Below are 20,609 nucleotides of genomic sequence, written 5' to 3' on the forward strand. Positions count from 1 at the left end.
GCATTCCAACGACTACGTCGGGCAGAACCACGACAGCGTTACGGAACCCTAGATCAATCGGGCAGCGTATCTAATACGTCTCCAGGGGTTATAATACTTACATCGTAGCAGAACCTCGCTATTTTAGGGGTATAATGCCGGCTATATGTATACTACTTCAGAAATTTAGAGAAAGAAAGTTGTGAGCGACGAAACCGAAAGCCCGTTGCCTTCTTATATAGGGCTGTAATGGACTTCCTCGCGGCCCGCGTGAAGTTTGGGCCGGGTCTACGCGGCCCGCGGTCAATGCTAGTCAACGGACTAGCTTGTCCGGTCATCTACTAGACTCGCCATGATGATGACACGTGGCCGCACCGGGTCACGCCACAAATTGGGTCGCTCGCGGCCCGCATCAACTAAACTGAATAGGTACGCGGCCCGCTTGGGCTTATGGTTTGACGATATCTGGTTCTCCTCTGCGCGGCCCGCTGGACTTGAGGTGAGGCCCTACGCGGCCCGCCTCAACTTAAATTATTGTTTTATTTATTTATATAGTATAATCTATTTTGGGGCTCGGTTTTCACATACGGGGTGCATATAAAGACAAGTTGATATATTTAAATATATTAGGGTGTCGAAATATTATGAGGATGTCTGTTTTACCGAGGGTTGTTATATCCTCCCCACCTTGTTTTAGAGCTCGTCCTCGAGTCTACTGGAACAAGTGTGGATATTTCTTTTGCATTTCTGATTCAGTTCCCACGTGTATTCGGTCCTCTTTTGGAGTCCCACTTACTTTGACCAGAACAATCTCTTATGCTTGAGATTTTTAACTTTCCTATCTTCAATTTGTAGAGGCTTCTCCACAAACTTGAGTTGCTCATTAACCTCTATATCCTTAAGAGGTACTACGAGTGATTCATCAGCTAAACACTTTTTAAGATTGGATACATGAAACACATCATGTATTCCTGCCATTTCCTCTGGCAGTCGTAGCTGATAGCTACAGGTCCTATTCTTCGGATAATTTCAAAAGGTCCAATATACCTGGGACTAAGCTTTCCTCTTTGATGAATCTTACCACTCCTTTCCAGGGAGAGACTTTCAATAACACTTTATCTCCCACTTGAAATTCTAATGGTTTGCGTCTGTTATCAGCATAGCTCTTTTGGCGATCACGTGCTGTTTTCGTTTCCTTGACTTGAATGATTTTATCAGTTGTTTCTTGTACTATCTCAGGTCCAGATAATTGTTTTTCCCCAATTTCTGCCCAACAGACTGGGGTTCTGCACTTTCGTCCATAAAGTGCTTCGAATGGTGCAGCATTGATACTTGTGTGATAACTGTTATTATAAGAAAATTCTATTAAAGGTAAGTGTTCGTCCCAGTTACCTCCAAAATCAATTACACAAGCTCTAAGCATGTCCTCCATTGTCTGAATTGTCCTTTCGCTTTGTCCGTCCGTTTGAGGATGATAAGCTGTGCTTAGATTTAACCTGGTTCCCATTTTTTTGGAAACTTGACCAAAAATGAGAGGTAAAACGGCTATCTCTATCGAAACAATTGATAAAGGAATGCCATGTAATGAAACAATTTTATTTACATATAATTTGGCTAATTGTTCCATACTAAAGGTTTCCTTCATTGGTAAGAAATGAGCTGACTTGGTTAACCTATCTACAATCACCCAGATTGTATCATTACCTTTCTTGTTTTGGCAATTTGGTAACAAAATCCATTGTTATCAATTCCCATTTCCAAACTGGTATTTCTAATTGTTGTAACAATCCTGAGGGTTTCTGATGTTCAGCTTTAACTTGTGAGCAAGTTAAACATTTAGAAACATAAGCTGCTACTCCTTTTTCATTCCTATCCACCAGAAATTTTTCCTTAAATCCTGGTACATTTTATCACTTCCTGGATGCATCGTATATTTAGACTTATGGGCTTCTTCTAATATACGGTGACGTAAATTTCCTAATTTAGGTATCCACATTCTCTTTTTATGGAACCTCCAAATTCCATCTGTTCCTTGTTCTAATTCCTTAATCATTCCCTTTAATTTTTCAGTATCCTCCTTGATTACTGATTCTTGTGCTTTTCTAATCTGTTCGTTTAAATCTACTTGTAGATTTAATTTAAGAGAACGTACCCTTTTTGGCTTTTCGTGATATTTTCGACTTAAGCATCAGCCACCACATTGGCTTTTCCTGCATGATACTGGATATCACAATCATAATCACTAAGCAATTCCAATCCAGCGTCTCTGTCTCATATTCAACTCTTTTTGCCCGAAGACATATCTTAAACTCTTATGATCTGTGAATATGGTGAACTTACTACCATAAAGATAATGTCTCCAAATCTTAAGGGCAAAAATTATGGCTCCTAATTCCCAAATCATGGGTCGAATAATTTCCTTCATGACTCTTAAGTTGTCTAGATGCATAAGCTATAAACTTTTTGGCGTTGCATCATACGCATCCATAACCTAACTTAGAAGCGTCACAAAAGACTACAAAGTCTTCAGTTCCCTCTGGTAATGCTAGTTCCGGTGCATGGGTTAATCTTTGCTTAAGGATTCTAAAGGCTTCTTCTTGTTTTGGTCCCCATTTAACTTAACAGATTTACAAGTTAACTTAGTTAAAGGAATGGCTATTCTAGAAAAATCTCGAATAAATCTTCTATAATAACCGGCAATCCTAAGAAACTTCTAACTTCAGTTGGTGACTCTGGGGGTTTTCCATTTGGTAATTGCCTCGATTTTTGTTGGATCTACATGAATTCCTTCATGGTTAACTAAATGTCCCGAAGAAATTGTACCTGTTCTAACCAGAACTCGCACTTTGAAAATTTAGCATAAAGCTTCTCTTTTCTCAATAAACTTAAAAGTAAGTGCAAGTGTTTTGCATGCTCATCTTTACTTTTAGAGTAAATTAGAATATCATCTATGAAGACATTATGAATTTATCCAAATATGGCTTACATATTCGGTTCATCATGTCCATAAATGCGGGCTGGGGCATTGGTTAAACCAAATGGCATGACAGTAAATTCATAATGACCATACCTTGTTCTGAATGCGGTTTTAGGAATATCCTCTTCCTGTACCTTTAATTGATGATATCCTGATCTTAAATCGATTTAGAGAAAAATCGAGCTCCTTGAAGTTGATCAAACAAATCATCGATCCTCCGGTAATGGATATCGATTCTTAATCGTGACTTTGTTCAATTCACGGTAGTCAATGCACATACGCATTGATCCGTCCTTCTTTTTAACAAATAAAATCGGCGCTCCCATGGCGATGAGCTTGGCTGTATAAATCCCTTCTCCAACAACTCGTCTAGTTGTTTCTTCAGTTCTTGCATTTCCGCGGGTGCTAAACGGTAAGGTGCTTTGGCAATTGGTGCTGTTCCTGGTAGCAGATGGATTCTGAATTCGACTTCTCTGTCTGGCGGTAGTCCTGGCAATTCTTCTGGAAAGACATCTGAAAATTGGGATACTACTGGGATATCTTTTACTTCTTTTCCTTTAGTGTTAGTGATTATTGAAATCAAATACACTATAGATCCTTTTCTTATACAACTTGCAGTTTTCATCACAGAGATGAATTTAGTGGATCTAAAAGGTTTATCTCCTTTAATTGAGATCTTTTCACCTCTTGGTGATTTTAATTGAATTGTCTTTTGATCACATAAAATACTGGCTTTATTGGCTATTAACCAATCCATTCCTAATACTACATCAAATCCAACCAGATTCATTGGGTAAAGGTTTGCAATAAATTTTTGATTAAAAATTTCTATTCTTGCCCCCTGCAAGATTTCAGAAATCTTAACAGTTTCTCCATTTGCGGTTTCCACTAGACATTCTTGTGGTAGTTTAGTTAATGATTGATTTAGGAGTTTGCAAAACGAAGTATTAATAAAACTTTGGTTTGCACCAGAGTCAAATAATACTTTAGCAAAAATATCATTAACTAAAAACGTACCAGCAATTACGTCTGGAATCATCCTGGCTTCCTCTGTAGTTAGCACGAATGCTCTGGCATTTTTAGGATTTTTGTTGGTTGCAGCTGGAGCCAATTTCGGACAGTTTGTCCTAATGTGACCTTTTTCCCCACAATTGAAACACATTCCATTACTGGATTTCTTCTTGCAATTCTCTTCCTTGTGTCCTAGGGCCTTGCAAAAATTACAGTAAGTAGAGCATTTTCCAGAATGCTTCTTTCTGCAGGCTTTGCAGTAGGGTGCAGAGGTAGAACCTACATTCCTACGATTGGAATTCCCAGAACGGAATTCTTGAGTAAGCCTTTGGGTTAGGTTTCTCCTCTGGTCTTCTTCTCTAGTACGGATTAACTCATCTGTCAAGGTATTGGCTAGTTCTACAGCTTCCTCTATGGTTTGGGGTCTAGCTGCCTTGACTACATGTCTAATCTCTCCAATTAATCCCCAGATGTAACGGGAGATTAACACTGGTTCAGGTGATGCAAGGGTAGGTACTATCCTAGCATATTCAAAGAATGTGGTAGTGTAACCCTTACTATCGTAACCCTTACTATCTACCCCGGTCATTCTTAGATTCAGAAACTTATTTGCTATCTGTTCTTTTTCATTGGGAGGGCAGAATTTCCTTTCTACCATATTCTTAAATTCCTCCCATTCCATGTTATAAATTCTATCACTTCCTCTGGATTGGAGGATAGTGTTCCACCATTCTAAGGCTGCATTTTTAAACAGATTTGAAGCAAACATTATTTTATCTTCTTCAGCACACTTGCTTATTTTCAGAACTGCCTCAGTTTTCTCTATCCAGCGTAAAGCTGCAATGGGTCCTTCATTGCCCGAGAATTCTATTGGTTTGCAGGACCAGAATTCCTTGTAAGAACAACCATGTGGCATGGTTCTTCTTCTTTTGGGAACGGGCGCTTGAAGTATGGGTCCATTGTTCACGCTATTTTCGGGTTCAGTTGGTCGCTTACTGCTATGCTTACTTTTATTATTCGCTTCCTGAACTGTTTGAATAATAAATGGCATCGCATCTATAATTCCTTGTGCCACAATATGCTGAACGGCACTATTATCCATTTGGTTTCCGTTGTTATTATTGTCCGAATTCTCATTAACCACGTTAATGTTACTCTGGTTATCGTTATTCAGATTTTCTTGATTTCCCGCGTCGGCCATCTGAATTTTAGACATTTACCAAATATTAATATCACAAATAATATTTATATATAGCCAATCACATGACACGCACTTTTTAACCAAAAGCGTCGAGCATTGCGACTTTTACTCTTTTTATATAGTATGCATCAATACACACCAGTACAGAAATAAAATTTACAGTACGACTGAAATGTAAAACTACAATACTAATAGTATGCATCCGTAGTTTTTTTTTTTTTAACACCTACACACATATATTATTATATTATTATTATTACTACCGTATTGTCATCGCGTTCACTGATATGGATTCATCCAAAAATCCATATTGCGCTCATCGTATTTCCATACGAGGCGTTCTCCCACCTGTCGCATACGATCACTGCTTTCTAAAATTTCCTCCCCAAAAGTCCTAAGTTCCTGGACATTTTCTGCACTCATTGGGGGTGCAGGTTCTAGGACTGGGTTTGGAAACTGAGGTACGGGTTCCTGATACGGAGGCATAGGGGCCTGGTATGGGTATGGATTTTCTAAAATTTCCCTAACATATGCGTCACTAATGTTGTAGGGATCTTGAGGATCTAACCCTGGATAAGCTCCTAAGTTGGGTATTGGCACATTTTCCAGAATTGGGTTTTGTTGCACGTAGTCCCTAACATCGTCCCACCAGGGGTCGTAGTTGTTTGGGTCTAAAGGATCAGGTGCAGGTACCCTAGGTATCTCCTCCGGGTTGTACTCAGGCATTTCTATCTGGTTTTCTATTTCCATGGGTTGATCAGGAATTTGTGGTTGGGGTGCTAGCATTTGTTCCAGGTTTGGGTCGGCAGTAGTGGTTGCTAAAATATGGATATTAGCGATACCCCTATTGAGCATATCCTGATTATAAGCATCAGTTTCTCTTTTTGCTGCGGCTAACACTCGCTGTTCCTGCAACTTTTTCATTCTTTTCCTACGTTCGTGCACTCCCCTACTGAACCATCCCCTCTTTTTCTGAGGAAATGGCTCTTCAGACTGAGCCTTAAACACAAAGATCCCTTCTTCTGTGTCAGCAGAATACCCTGAGAGGGCATGCTGAGAAGAGGAGGTGCCTTCGCTCCTAGGCGAACCAGACAGTTGACGATAGGCGTCAGAAGGTCCTTGGTCACTCATACTGTAAACTAACAAATAGTCAGATAACACATAGCAAGAAATACAATTATACACGTATTTCCATAGTTTATTTCCTAACACTTTGAATTTTGATGTCAGCAGAACACTTATGTGGCTGAATCAGTGGCATAGCTCTGATACCACCTTCTGTCACAGCCCCCGATCCCTATCTCCCGGGAACGGGCGGCCGCGAGCCAGTTTCGGTGGTATCACATTTTATTCATCCAATTTGGCAGCGGAAATTTTCATCAGGATCGTAGTTAGGAAATATTTAATCAGAGTAAACCACCATGTTTTATAACATTAAACATATGGGTAAAAACCCAAGTTTTCAATACACACGTTTCATAGGAATAAATCCTATTTATTTAATAAAAACATCCATTTTATTCTTAGGTAACTTTATTGCCACTTTTCCAAGCCTTCAGTGCTGTCCAGCTGGCTTCTATTTGGCTTTCACATTTTGTTACCTGAAACGCGTTTTAAAAACATTTTGTCAGTGGGAAATACTGGTGAGTGAATCCCAGTTTAATCAAGTTTAAGTAAAAACCAATTTGCAGTATTGAGGGCACATCCGCAATTACATTTGTATCCAAGACATCACAATTAACATCAGTGGTACGGTCATACTCAACATATGGGATGCCAGTAACCAATTTTGTATACAAAACCCCAACATACCCACTATAATTGTATTCTTTACAAATACTCAATAACTGCCTTGTATATATTTAATTAAGTGAGGTTTTGTAAAAACAGTAACAAAAAGGTTTACAAAAAGTGGATCAACTCACATTGCTGTCTTAGGTGATTCTTTAGGGTTTCCTGGTGAATATCTATAATTTACACAAATGCACGTGTGTTAGTATAATAACCCATTTTAACATTAGTAATACCCTCCCCGAGACGGCATTCCAACGACTACGTCGGGCAGAACCACGACAGCCGTTACGGAACCCTAGATCAATCGGGCAGCGTATCTAATACGTCTCCAGGGGTTATAATACTTACATCGTAGCAGAACCTCGCTATTTTAGGGGGTATAATACCCGGCTATAGTGTATACTACTTCAGAAATTTAGAAAGAAAGAAAGTTGTGAGCGACGAAAACCGAAAGCCCGTTGCCTTCTTATATAGGGCTGTAACTGGACTTCCTCGCGGCCCGCGTGAAGTTTGGGCCGGGTCTACGCGGCCCGCGTCAATGCTAGTCAACGGACTAGCTTGTCCGGCTCATCTACTAGACTCGCCACGATGATGACACGTGGCCGCACCGGGTCACGCCACAAATTGGGTCGCTCGCGGCCCGCATCAACTAAACTGAATAGGTACGCGGCCCGCTTGGGCTTATGGTTTGACGATATCTGGTTCTCCTACTCGCGCGGCCCGCATGGACTTGAGGTGAGGCCCTACGCGGCCCGCCTCAACTTAAGAATTATTGTTTTTATTTATTTTATATAGTATAATCTATTTTGGGGCTCGGTTTTCACATACGGGGTGCATATAAAGACAAGTTGATATATTTAGAAATATATTAGGGTGTCGGAAATATTATGAGGATATCTGTTTTACCGAGGGTTGTTATATCCTCCCCACCTTGTTTTAGAGCTCGTCCTCGAGGTCTACTGGAACAAGTGTGGATATTTCTTTTGCATTTCTGATTCCAGTTCCCACGTGTATTCAGGTCCTCTTTTGGAGTCCCACCTTACTTTGACCAGAACCAATCTCTTATGCTTGAGATTTTTAACTTTCCTATCTTCAATTTGTAGAGGCTTCTCCACAAACTTGAGTTGCTCATTAACCTCTATATCCTTAAGAGGTACTACGAGTGATTCATCAACTAAACACTTTTTAAGATTGGATACATGAAACACATCATGTATTCCTGCCATTTCCTCTGGCAGTCGTAGCTGATAAGCTACAGGTCCTATTCTTCGGATAATTTCAAAAGGTCCAATATACCTGGGACTAAGCTTTCCTCTTTTGATGAATCTTACCACTCCTTTCCAGGGAGAGACTTTCAATAACACTTTATCTCCCACTTGAAATTCTAATGGTTTGCGTCTGTTATCAGCATAGCTCTTTTGGCGATCACGTGCTGTTTTCAGTCGTTCCTTGACTTGAATGATTTTATCAGTTGTTTCTTGTACTATCTCAGGTCCAGATAATTGTTTTTCCCCAATTTCTGCCCAACAGACTGGGGTTCTGCACTTTCGTCCATAAAGTGCTTCGAATGGTGCAGCATTGATACTTGTGTGATAACTGTTATTATAAGAAAATTCTATTAAAGGTAAGTGTTCGTCCCAGTTACCTCCAAAATCAATTACACAAGCTCTAAGCATGTCCTCCATTGTCTAAATTGTCCTTTCGCTTTGTCCGTCCGTTTGAGGATGATAAGCTGTGCTTAGATTTAACCTGGTTCCCATTGCTTTTTGGAAACTTGACCAAAAATGAGAGGTAAAACGGCTATCTCTATCCGAAACAATTGATAAAGGAATGCCATGTAATGAAACAATTTTATTTACATATAATTTGGCTAATTGTTCCATACTAAAGGTTTCCTTCATTGGTAAGAAATGAGCTGACTTGGTTAACCTATCTACAATCACCCAGATTGTATCATTACCTTTCTTTGTTTTAGGCAATTTGGTAACAAAATCCATTGTTATCAATTCCCATTTCCAAACTGGTATTTCTAATTGTTGTAACAATCCTGAGGGTTTCTGATGTTCAGCTTTAACTTGTGAGCAAGTTAAACATTTAGAAACATAAGCTGCTACGTCCTTTTTCATTCCTATCCACCAGAAATTTTTCCTTAAATCCTGGTACATTTTATCACTTCCTGGATGCATCGTATATTTAGACTTATGGGCTTCTTCTAATATACGGTGACGTAAATTTCCTAATTTAGGTATCCACATTCTCTTTTTATGGAACCTCCAAATTCCATCTGTTCCTTGTTCTAATTCCTTAATCATTCCCTTTAATTTTTCAGTATCCTCCTTGATTACTGATTCTTGTGCTTTTCTAATCTGTTCGTTTAAATCTACTTGTAGATTTAATTTAAGAGAACGTACCCTTTTTGGCTTTTCGTGATATTTTCGACTTAAAGCATCAGCCACCACATTGGCTTTTCCTGCATGATACTGGATATCACAATCATAATCACTAAGCAATTCCATCCAGCGTCTCTGTCTCATATTCAACTCTTTTTGCCCGAAGACATATCTTAAACTCTTATGATCTGTGAATATGGTGAACTTACTACCATAAAGATAATGTCTCCAAATCTTAAGGGCAAAAATTATGGCTCCTAATTCCAAATCCTGGGTCGAATAATTTCCTTCATGACTCTTAAGCTGTCTAGATGCATAAGCTATAACCTTTTGGCGTTGCATCAATACGCATCCATAACCTAACTTAGAAGCGTCACAAAAGACTACAAAGTCTTCAGTTCCCTCTGGTAATGCTAGTATCGGTGCATGGGTTAATCTTTGCTTAAGGATTCTAAAGGCTTCTTCTTGTTTTGGTCCCCATTTAAACTTAACAGATTTACAAGTTAACTTAGTTAAAGGAATGGCTATTCTAGAAAAATCTCGAATAAATCTTCTATAATAACCGGCCAATCCTAAGAAACTTCTAACTTCAGTTGGTGACTCTGGGGTTTTCCATTTGGTAATTGCCTCGATTTTTGTTGGATCTACATGAATTCCTTCATGGTTAACTAAATGTCCGAGAAATTGTACCTGTTCTAACCAGAACTCGCACTTTGAAAATTTAGCATAAAGCTTCTCTTTTCTCAATAAACTTAAAAGTAAGTGCAAGTGTTTTGCATGCTCATCTTTACTTTTAGAGTAAATTAGAATATCATCTATGAAGACAATTATGAATTTATCCAAATATGGCTTACATATTCGGTTCATCATGTCCATAAATGCGGCTGGGGCATTGGTTAAACCAAATGGCATGACAGTAAATTCATAATGACCATACCTTGTTCTGAATGCGGTTTTAGGAATATCCTCTTCCTGTACCTTTAATTGATGATATCCTGATCTTAAATCGATTTTAGAGAAAAATCGAGCTCCTTGAAGTTGATCAAACAAATCATCGATCCTCGGTAATGGATATCGATTCTTAATCGTGACTTTGTTCAATTCACGGTAGTCAATGCACATACGCATTGATCCGTCCTTCTTTTTAACAAATAAAATCGGCGCTCCCCATGGCGATGAGCTTGGCTGTATAAATCCCTTCTCCAACAACTCGTCTAGTTGTTTCTTCAGTTCTTGCATTTCCGCGGGTGCTAAACGGTAAGGTGCTTTGGCAATTGGTGCTGTTCCTGGTAGCAGATGGATTCTGAATTCGACTTCTCTGTCTGGCGGTAGTCCTGGCAATTCTTCTGGAAAGACATCTGAAAATTGGGATACTACTGGGATATCTTTTACTTCTTTTCCTTTAGTGTTAGTGATTATTGAAATCAAATACACTATAGATCCTTTTCTTATACAACTTGCAGTTTTCATCACAGAGATGAATTTAGTGGATCTAAAAGGTTTATCTCCTTTAATTGAGATCTTTTCACCTCTTGGTGATTTTAATTGAATTGTCTTTTGATCACATAAAATACTGGCTTTATTGGCTATTAACCAATCCATTCCTAATACTACATCAAATCCAACCAGATTCATTGGGTAAAGGTTTGCAATAAATTTTTGATTAAAAATTTCTATTCTTGCCCCCTGCAAGATTTCAGAAATCTTAACAGTTTCTCCATTTGCGGTTTCCACTAGACATTCTTGTGGTAGTTTAGTTAATGATTGATTTAGGAGTTTGCAAAACGAAGTATTAATAAAACTTTGGTTTGCACCAGAGTCAAATAATACTTTAGCAAAAATATCATTAACTAAAAACGTACCAGCAATTACGTCTGGAATCATCCTGGCTTCCTCTGTAGTTAGCACGAATGCTCTGGCATTTTTAGGATTTTTGTTGGTTGCAGCTGGAGCCAATTTCGGACAGTTTGTCCTAATGTGACCTTTTTCCCCACAATTGAAACACATTCCATTACTGGATTTCTTCTTGCAATTCTCTTCCTTGTGTCCTAGGGCCTTGCAAAAATTACAGTAAGTAGAGCATTTTCCAGAATGCTTCTTTCTGCAGGCTTTGCAGTAGGGTGCAGAGGTAGAACCTACATTCCTACGATTGGAATTCCCAGAACGGAATTCTTGAGTAAGCCTTTGGGTTAGGTTTCTCCTCTGGTCTTCTTCTCTAGTACGGATTAACTCATCTGTCAAGGTATTGGCTAGTTCTACAGCTTCCTCTATGGTTTGGGGTCTAGCTGCCTTGACTACATGTCTAATCTCTCCAATTAATCCCCAGATGTAACGGGAGATTAACACTGGTTCAGGTGATGCAAGGGTAGGTACTATCCTAGCATATTCAAAGAATGTGGTAGTGTAACCCTTACTATCTACCCCGGTCATTCTTAGATTCAGAAACTTATTTGCTATCTGTTCTTTTTCATTGGGAGGGCAGAATTTCCTTTCTACCATATTCTTAAATTCCTCCCATTCCATGTTATAAATTCTATCACTTCCTCTGGATTGGAGGATAGTGTTCCACCATTCTAAGGCTGCATTTTTAAACAGATTTGAAGCAAACATTATTTTATCTTCTTCAGCACACTTGCTTATTTTCAGAACTGCCTCAGTTTTCTCTATCCAGCGTAAAGCTGCAATGGGTCCTTCATTGCCCGAGAATTCTATTGGTTTGCAGGACCAGAATTCCTTGTAAGAACAACCATGTGGCATGGTTCTTCTTCTTTTGGGAACGGGCGCTTGAAGTATGGGTCCATTGTTCACGCTATTTTCGGGTTCAGTTGGTCGCTTACTGCTATGCTTACTTTTATTATTCGCTTCCTGAACTGTTTGAATAATAAATGGCATCGCATCTATAATTCCTTGTGCCACAATATGCTGAACGGCACTATTATCCATTTGGTTTCCGTTGTTATTATTGTCCGAATTCTCATTAACCACGTTAATGTTACTCTGGTTATCGTTATTCAGATTTTCTTGATTTCCCGCGTCGGCCATCTGAATTTTAGACATTTACCAAATATTAATATCACAAATAATATTTATATATAGCCAATCACATGACACGCACTTTTTAACCAAAAGCGTCGAGCATTGCGACTTTTACTCTTTTTATATAGTATGCATCAATACACACCAGTACAGAAATAAAATTTACAGTACCGACTGAAATGTAAAACTACAATACTAATAGTATGCATCCGTAGTTTTTTTTTTTTTTTAACACCTACACACATATATTATTATATTATTATTATTACTACCGTATTGTCATCGCGTTCACTGATATGGATTCATCCAAAAATCCATATTGCGCTCATCGTATTTCCATACGAGGCGTTCTCCCACCTGTCGCATACGATCACTGCTTTCTAAAATTTCCTCCCCAAAAGTCCTAAGTTCCTGGACATTTTCTGCACTCATTGGGGGTGCAGGTTCTAGGACTGGGTTTGGAAACTGAGGTACGGGTTCCTGATACGGAGGCATAGGGGCCTGGTATGGGTATGGATTTTCTAAAATTTCCCTAACATATGCGTCACTAATGTTGTAGGGATCTTGAGGATCTAACCCTGGATAAGCTCCTAAGTTGGGTATTGGCACATTTTCCAGAATTGGGTTTTGTTGCACGTAGTCCCTAACATCGTCCCACCAGGGGTCGTAGTTGTTTGGGTCTAAAGGATCAGGTGCAGGTACCCTAGGTATCTCCTCCGGGTTGTACTCAGGCATTTCTATCTGGTTTTCTATTTCCATGGGTTGATCAGGAATTTGTGGTTGGGGTGCTAGCATTTGTTCCAGGTTTGGGTCGGCAGCAGTGGTTGCTAAAATATGGATATTAGCGATACCCCTATTGAGCATATCCTGATTATAAGCATCAGTTTCTCTTTTTGCTGCGGCTAACACTCGCTGTTCCTGCAACTTTTTCATTCTTTTCCTACGTTCGTGCGCTCCCCTACTGAACCATCCCCTCTTTTTCTGAGGAAATGGCTCTTCAGACTGAGCCTTAAACACAAAGATCCCTTCTTCTGTGTCAGCAGAATACCCTGAGAGGGCAGGCTGAGAAGAGGAGGTGCCTTCGCTCCTAGGCGAACCAGACAGTTGACGATAGGCGTCAGAAGGTCCTTGGTCACTCATACTGTAAACTAACAAATAGTCAGATAACACATAGCAAGAAATACAATTATACACGTATTTCCATAGTTTATTTCCTAACACTTTGAATTTTGATGTCAGCAGAACACTTCTGTGGCTGAATCAGTGGCATAGCTCTGATACCACCTTCTGTCACAGCCCCCGATCCCTATCTCCCGGGAACGGGCGGCCGCGAGCCAGTTTCGGTGGTATCACATTTTATTCATCCAATTTGGCAGCGGAAATTTTCATCAGGATCGTAGTTAGGAAATATTTAATCAGAGTAAACCACCATGTTTTATAACATTAAACATATGGGTAAAAACCCAAGTTTTCAATACACACGTTTCATAGGAATAAATCCTATTTATTTAATAAAAACATCCATTTTATTCTTAGGTAACTTTATTGCCACTTTTCCAAGCCTTCAGTGCTGTCCAGCTGGCTTCTATTTGGCTTTCACATTTTGTTACCTGAAACGCGTTTTAAAAACATTTTGTCAGTGGGAAATACTGGTGAGTGAATCCCAGTTTAATCAAGTTTAAGTAAAAACCAATTTGCAGTATTGAGGGCACATCCGCAATTACATTTGTATCCAAGACATCACAATTAACATCAGTGGTACGGTCATACTCAACATATGGGATGCCAGTAACCAATTTTGTATACAAAACCCCAACATACCCACTATAATTGTATTCTTTACAAATACTCAATAACTGCCTTGTATATATTTAATTAAGTGAGGTTTTGTAAAAACAGTAACAAAAAGGTTTACAAAAAGTGGATCAACTCACATTGCTGTCTTAGGTGATTCTTTAGGGTTTCCTGGTGAATATCTATAATTTACACAAATGCACGTGTGTTAGTATAATAACCCATTTTAACATTAGTAATACCCTCCCCGAGACGGCATTCCAACGACTACGTCGGGCAGAACCACGACAGCCGTTACGGAACCCTAGATCAATCGGGCAGCGTATCTAATACGTCTCCAGGGGTTATAATACTTACATCGTAGCAGAACCTCGCTATTTTAGGGGGTATAATACCCGGCTATAGTGTATACTACTTCAGAAATTTAGAAAGAAAGAAAGTTGTGAGCGACGAAAACCGAAAGCCCGTTGCCTTCTTATATAGGGCTGTAACTGGACTTCCTCGCGGCCCGCGTGAAGTTTGGGCCGGGTCTACGCGGCCCGCGTCAATGCTAGTCAACGGACTAGCTTGTCCGGCTCATCTACTAGACTCGCCACGATGATGACACGTGGCCGCACCGGGTCACGCCACAAATTGGGTCGCTCGCGGCCCGCATCAACTAAACTGAATAGGTACGCGGCCCGCTTGGGCTTATGGTTTGACGATATCTGGTTCTCCTACTCGCGCGGCCCGCATGGACTTGAGGTGAGGCCCTACGCGGCCCGCCTCAACTTAAGAATTATTGTTTTTATTTATTTTATATAGTATAATCTATTTTGGGGCTCGGTTTTCACATACGGGGTGCATATAAAGACAAGTTGATATATTTAGAAATATATTAGGGTGTCGGAAATATTATGAGGATATCTGTTTTACCGAGGGTTGTTATAGGATGGATCTAAAAGGTATTAGAGTGTGGGGGATGGGCCTAAATATATATATGTGTGTGTATGTATAGGTGTGTGTATAAGAGCATTCACATCCATTTCATCATATTTTCATCCTAAATTACACTAAAAAACACTACGTTTTCTCTCTCATTTTCCATTAAATAATATTTTTATACCTTTATCATTATATTTTCTCGCTCCTGCACTCACAAGCACTTTTAAAATATATTACAAAATTATAGAGGGTGAACAGTGCCCCCCCCCCCCAAATATACAGATGAACACTAACATTTTCTCTCTCCTCCACTCACAACCACTTTTTATACTTTTTATATAATAAAAACTCTACACACATAATTTGATGGCATGGATGTGAATGCTCTAAAGAAGTAGAGAGAGGACCGGCTTGAACATCTACGGGCCGACGGTCACGACGTCGGCGGACGAAGGGAAATGGTATGGAGGGGCGGTGCCGGTCCTCGACGGGACTTGGACATCCTCTATACTGAGTGGTCTGATATGTGAAAGGTTTTGTTTTTCGAACGATTGTGTTCTCTTTACCAGTTTACCACGATAACTCAATGGCAAAAAGCAACTCTATACGTCCGCAAAGAACGTTGGGTAGCCCAAGCCTGCCACTCTAATTCCGGATAAAACCTGTGGTCCAAAGGCCTATTACGATAAAACCCGATTGGGATCAGATTCAACCCGAACTGAACCGGTTTTAGATGTGTACAAAATACCGGTTTTATGACAAAAAACCGGTTTTTTTAAACCTGTTTCAACCCGAACCGAAGTTTGTAGACTGGTTAGTGTTCTTGATCTTTGGAAACAGTTTAGAAAAACAGTTAAAACCGATTTTTAACCGAATCGATTAATACCAGTTCGGGTTACCACCATGTAAAACTAGTTAAAAACCAAACCGGTTTCCCCCCCCCCCCCCCACAAAAAAAAAAAAAAAAAAAACAGTTCGGTTTGCTACCTCCAATATCAGTTGAGCTACAGCTCATTGGCTTTTCTGAACGGTTACGCTTTTTTTTTAACAGCAAATGTTACTCCATGTTACATCAATTATTTTGAACATATTATTTGTTCGGGTTAGAACCTATGATCTCTGATCTAAGAGGCATGTGCTTGCTTTTGGCTGGTATTGTATTTAAGGACTGGGTTATGTTTATGCGTTAACGCTATTTGGTTTTGAAAAAAAATGGTATTGAAACGTAGATAAAAGTAAGTGCATCGTATTGGTGTTTAGAATTTTATAAAAATAATGGTATTGAAACTTAGATAAAAGTAAGTGCATCGAATTGGTGTTCAGAATTTTATAAAACTTTATATTTTAATATAAACATGGGCGGCCCTGGGGCTGGGCTGGGAGGACCACCAGCCACAGCCCGATATTTCGAGGGGCACATTATTTATTAAAAAACCCGATGTGTATATGTAAAATATTTTTAAATAGGGTATACCCATACAAACACCAACATAGGCCCACTTACAAAACTGTTCTTATGATTTAGATTAGTTATTAGTTCATTGACACTAGGTTTAGACCTTTAGCGAGCCCAATACCCAATTTCATTAAGGCCTAAGAGCACGTTTTTTCGAGCTCGAACATGGTACACGAATTCTCAGGGCCAACCCTGAATATAAACAAAATGTGTTGCATTGATCGAAAATTATAAAAACATATTGGTTTCGATGATACCGAAACAATACCAACGTTGTTTTGTCAATATTGGTTCGGTTTTGTTCGTTACCAGTACGGTATCGTCAATCAGATTATACCATATGTCTTAATGTTGTAAGTCCTTACTCTTAGAATTATGTAAAGTTACATTTTAATCGCTTCTTATATTATTATAATAATATATTGTGTGTACGCATATTAAAGAGTAAACTTCTATTTTGCTCCCTTTACTTTAACGGTTTTGCCCCAAACTTTTAAAAATAGTCATTTTCCTCCAATAGTTTGCTATGATTTTTCCATTTTGCTCCCTGCGGGGAGCAAAATGGAAAAAACTGACAATTTGGATGCAGTTAGAGGCGGGGAGCAAAATGGAAAAAACATAGCAAACTATGGGTGGAAAATAACTATTTTTAAAAGTTTGGGACAAAACCATTAAAGTGACCAAACCACAGGGAGCAAAACGGAAGTTTACTCCATATTAAATTCGGTTTATACTCTATATATAACAAGTTTGAGTAATGGGTCAACCGTGGTGAAAATTATGGATTCAAGTTCAAACCCAAAGAAAAGTAAAGGATGTATGAGTTTTTGGTTAAGCAAAAGCTTTTTTTCTAATTTTAAAATTGCAATTGGTTCAACGTCTAAGAAAGGTTCAAAGGACCAACGGCCAACCAAACCAAAATGTTCTTAGTTGTTCCTGCCATTTGGAAAGTTTGATGCCGGCTTCTATAAATATTCGATCATTCTAAGTTCTAACAAATAAATATATTTATAGAACCGTATTACCATATAGGCAAGGGCGTACTCACCTCAAGCCGAGGGTGGGCGGACGTACCTCTTAAAAAAATAAATTTTAGTGTTATATTTCGTCAGAAATTTCGACCGCACCTTTTGGAAATTTTCACCCGCACCCCTTGAAAATTTTCAACTGCCTCACTTAGAAAAAAATATTATAAAAATATAAAAAACAATCAAACACTAATTATTATTTTATATATAAGTATATAACACAATTTATAAAATTATTCTTTAACCACTTATTAACTTACTTGCTTAACCTAATCAAAGCCCAATCTACAATCTATTTTTATTCACCCAAGCCCAAACCCAAACCCAACGCAACCTAAAGAAATTTGAACTAAATAAAATAACCCAAACCCATCCACCCATTCCAATTCCAACTTCAAATTCCGCCCCAAAAAAACTCCCAACGACTTGATGCCACTGCTCATTGCCGAACAACTTTTTTTGCTGGAAAAACCAAAATTCCGTCGAGACCGACCCATATTACGCGAGAATTCTGATATAGAACTAGTATGGTTTCTTTTTTGTTTTTTTTATTTTTTTTTGTTTTATGTGATGATTAGGAGAAAATATAGACGTATAAGGGTTTAATCTTTTTATGTTTTTTTTTTATATTTTTTCGGTTGTTATAGACTTGTAGTTAAATGATTTTGTTGTTTTATTTATAGCTTTGTTTGTTTAAATGATTAGTTACAAGTAATCAACATTTAATAGTAGGGCCTGAATGTTTGAAAATAAAATTGAAAATTATGGACTATGGTTGATTATGATTGTTTATTTTTTTAAGTGTTTAGTGTTATTTTTTGAAGTTACGGAGCGATTTGTATGTGATAGTAACCATGAGTGAAAATGTAATGAACTTATGGAGTGTTTAGTATCTGTAGATGATGTTCTGGATAGATTTCAAAAAATGAAAAGCTATAGGGCACAATTTTAAATACGTTTGTAATTACGTTTGACGTATTTTTTTATTATTATATAAATTTTTGTTTAATGTACATTTGTCTTACATGACCCGACCCGCTATGAACCGATTTTTTTTATATAGCTAGGGGCCTAAAATCTTTAAAAATATACTGCACCTCCAGCAAAAAAAATTCCTAGGTCCGCCACTCCATATAGGAATCATCAAATAAAACCGGTCTATAACCAAATTTTATAGAAGTTTTATAATTTTATAAAATGATAAATTACTTTTTGAGTCCCTGTGTTTTATAGGTTTTAATCACTTGAGTCCAAAATCAAAATGTTTAATGACCTGAGTTTCTATAACCACTTTTCTTAACTATTTGAGTACTTGAGTCCAAAATCAAAATGTTTAATGACCTGAGTTTCTATAACCACTTTTCTTAACTATTTGAGTCCAAATTTCTAACTCTGTTTGAATTTTCTGTTAGCTTTTCACTAAAAGACTAAAATGCCCCTACATATTATTATTTATATACTATTATTTTGAAACATAAGTGTGCATTTATAGTTGTATATGTAGCTTTAGTGATTTTTTATGCTAATGAATTTATTTATACACTATTATTTAGCAAAAAGTGTGTGCATTTATAAGTTGTAAATGTTGCCAAGTGTGCGCATTTATAGGTTGTACATATTGCTTAAACACGCGCAACGTGCGTGTGTGGTTAAACGTTTTTACGCCGTCTATTTTTTCCCGTTTGACAGGTTCATCGTAACGCTCGGGGTCCTAGATCGATTTAGTTATTTTTTTATATGTTATACGTTTTGGTTTAATTTCTTCGTATTAACACGCCACAACTTTAGTGTTAGTGGTCGCTGGTAGTAGTGTGGCATTGGTGTTCGCCCCCACCGCAACGCGGGGGTGCTTAATACTAGTTATTATTAATTGTTAGATCCCTTTTGCATTCCAGGCTGAGATCATCCAAACCAATTTCAAACAAAATTCACACCCAATTTTAAATCCCTTTTGCATTCTAGGCTGAGATCAACCAGCTCTTGATTTTAATAATCACCACCTTCTACAGCAACAAGGAGATCTTCCTTCGAGAACTCATCAGCAACTCTTCCGATGCCTTTGATAATCAAACATTTCTAACCCATCCTTCTCCCCTTCCTCAATTACCCTCAAACAACATGTCCCCGCTGCCTCGTTTTCGACCTTCTCAGTAACAGTAACCTCAACCACATCATTAGTTTTATCAACCTCTTCAATCTCAACCGGAACATCTTCACAAACAACCTGTTGTTGTTATTGTTCAACATCATCCCCTGCAGTTTGTGCACATGACCTATTCGAATTATTGTTATTAACCCCTACTATTATTGTTATTATTACCGGATGAAGAAGAAGATGATGGTCACCATCACAGAATCGAAAGACGATCACCCGATCGCCGCCGTTCTCGGGACGACGACCCTGATGTTCCTCCACGCCCATCCTCAAATAGGAAATATTCTAGCGATCGTTATGATTATGATGACTACGAAGACGCACACCACTACCGCCACTCGTGACAGCAGCACAAGAGTCACCACCGGTCAGAATCATCATCCACCAGAAGACCGTCCCAAGCGCCGCAAAGCTCAGATTCCAAACCAATTGCAGTATCAGCTTCTGTTGTCGCCACCGGTGATGGGAAACACAAGCCGAGTGTCTTCTCTCGCATCAGTGTTGATGGTGGAGCTGTAGCGGTGGTGGGTGCTGTAGTGGTGACGGTGGAGGGGCAGTGGCGACGATGGTGTTGATGGTGGAGGTGTGGTGGTGGGATGTGTCACACCCCGACCCGCAGCGGAAAGGTACGGGGCATGATGATTGCCCATAGCTCATGACAACTAATTATTGTTTCAATATTTAAAGCATATCTATTTAAATAGTCACATAACATATAATAATCAAATTTTTTCGTACATTGTTCAAAACAAACATATCTAGATTTCAAGTTAATTTACTAAGGCCCATGCTACGTGTCCATATCACTTGATCATCAACTTTGAAAACCTGCACCACGTTAGAAAAATATATTTTTTTGGGTCA

This window comes from Helianthus annuus, chromosome 2 (assembly GCF_002127325.2).
Source record: "Helianthus annuus cultivar XRQ/B chromosome 2, HanXRQr2.0-SUNRISE, whole genome shotgun sequence".
Lineage (NCBI taxonomy): Eukaryota > Viridiplantae > Streptophyta > Magnoliopsida > Asterales > Asteraceae > Helianthus > Helianthus annuus.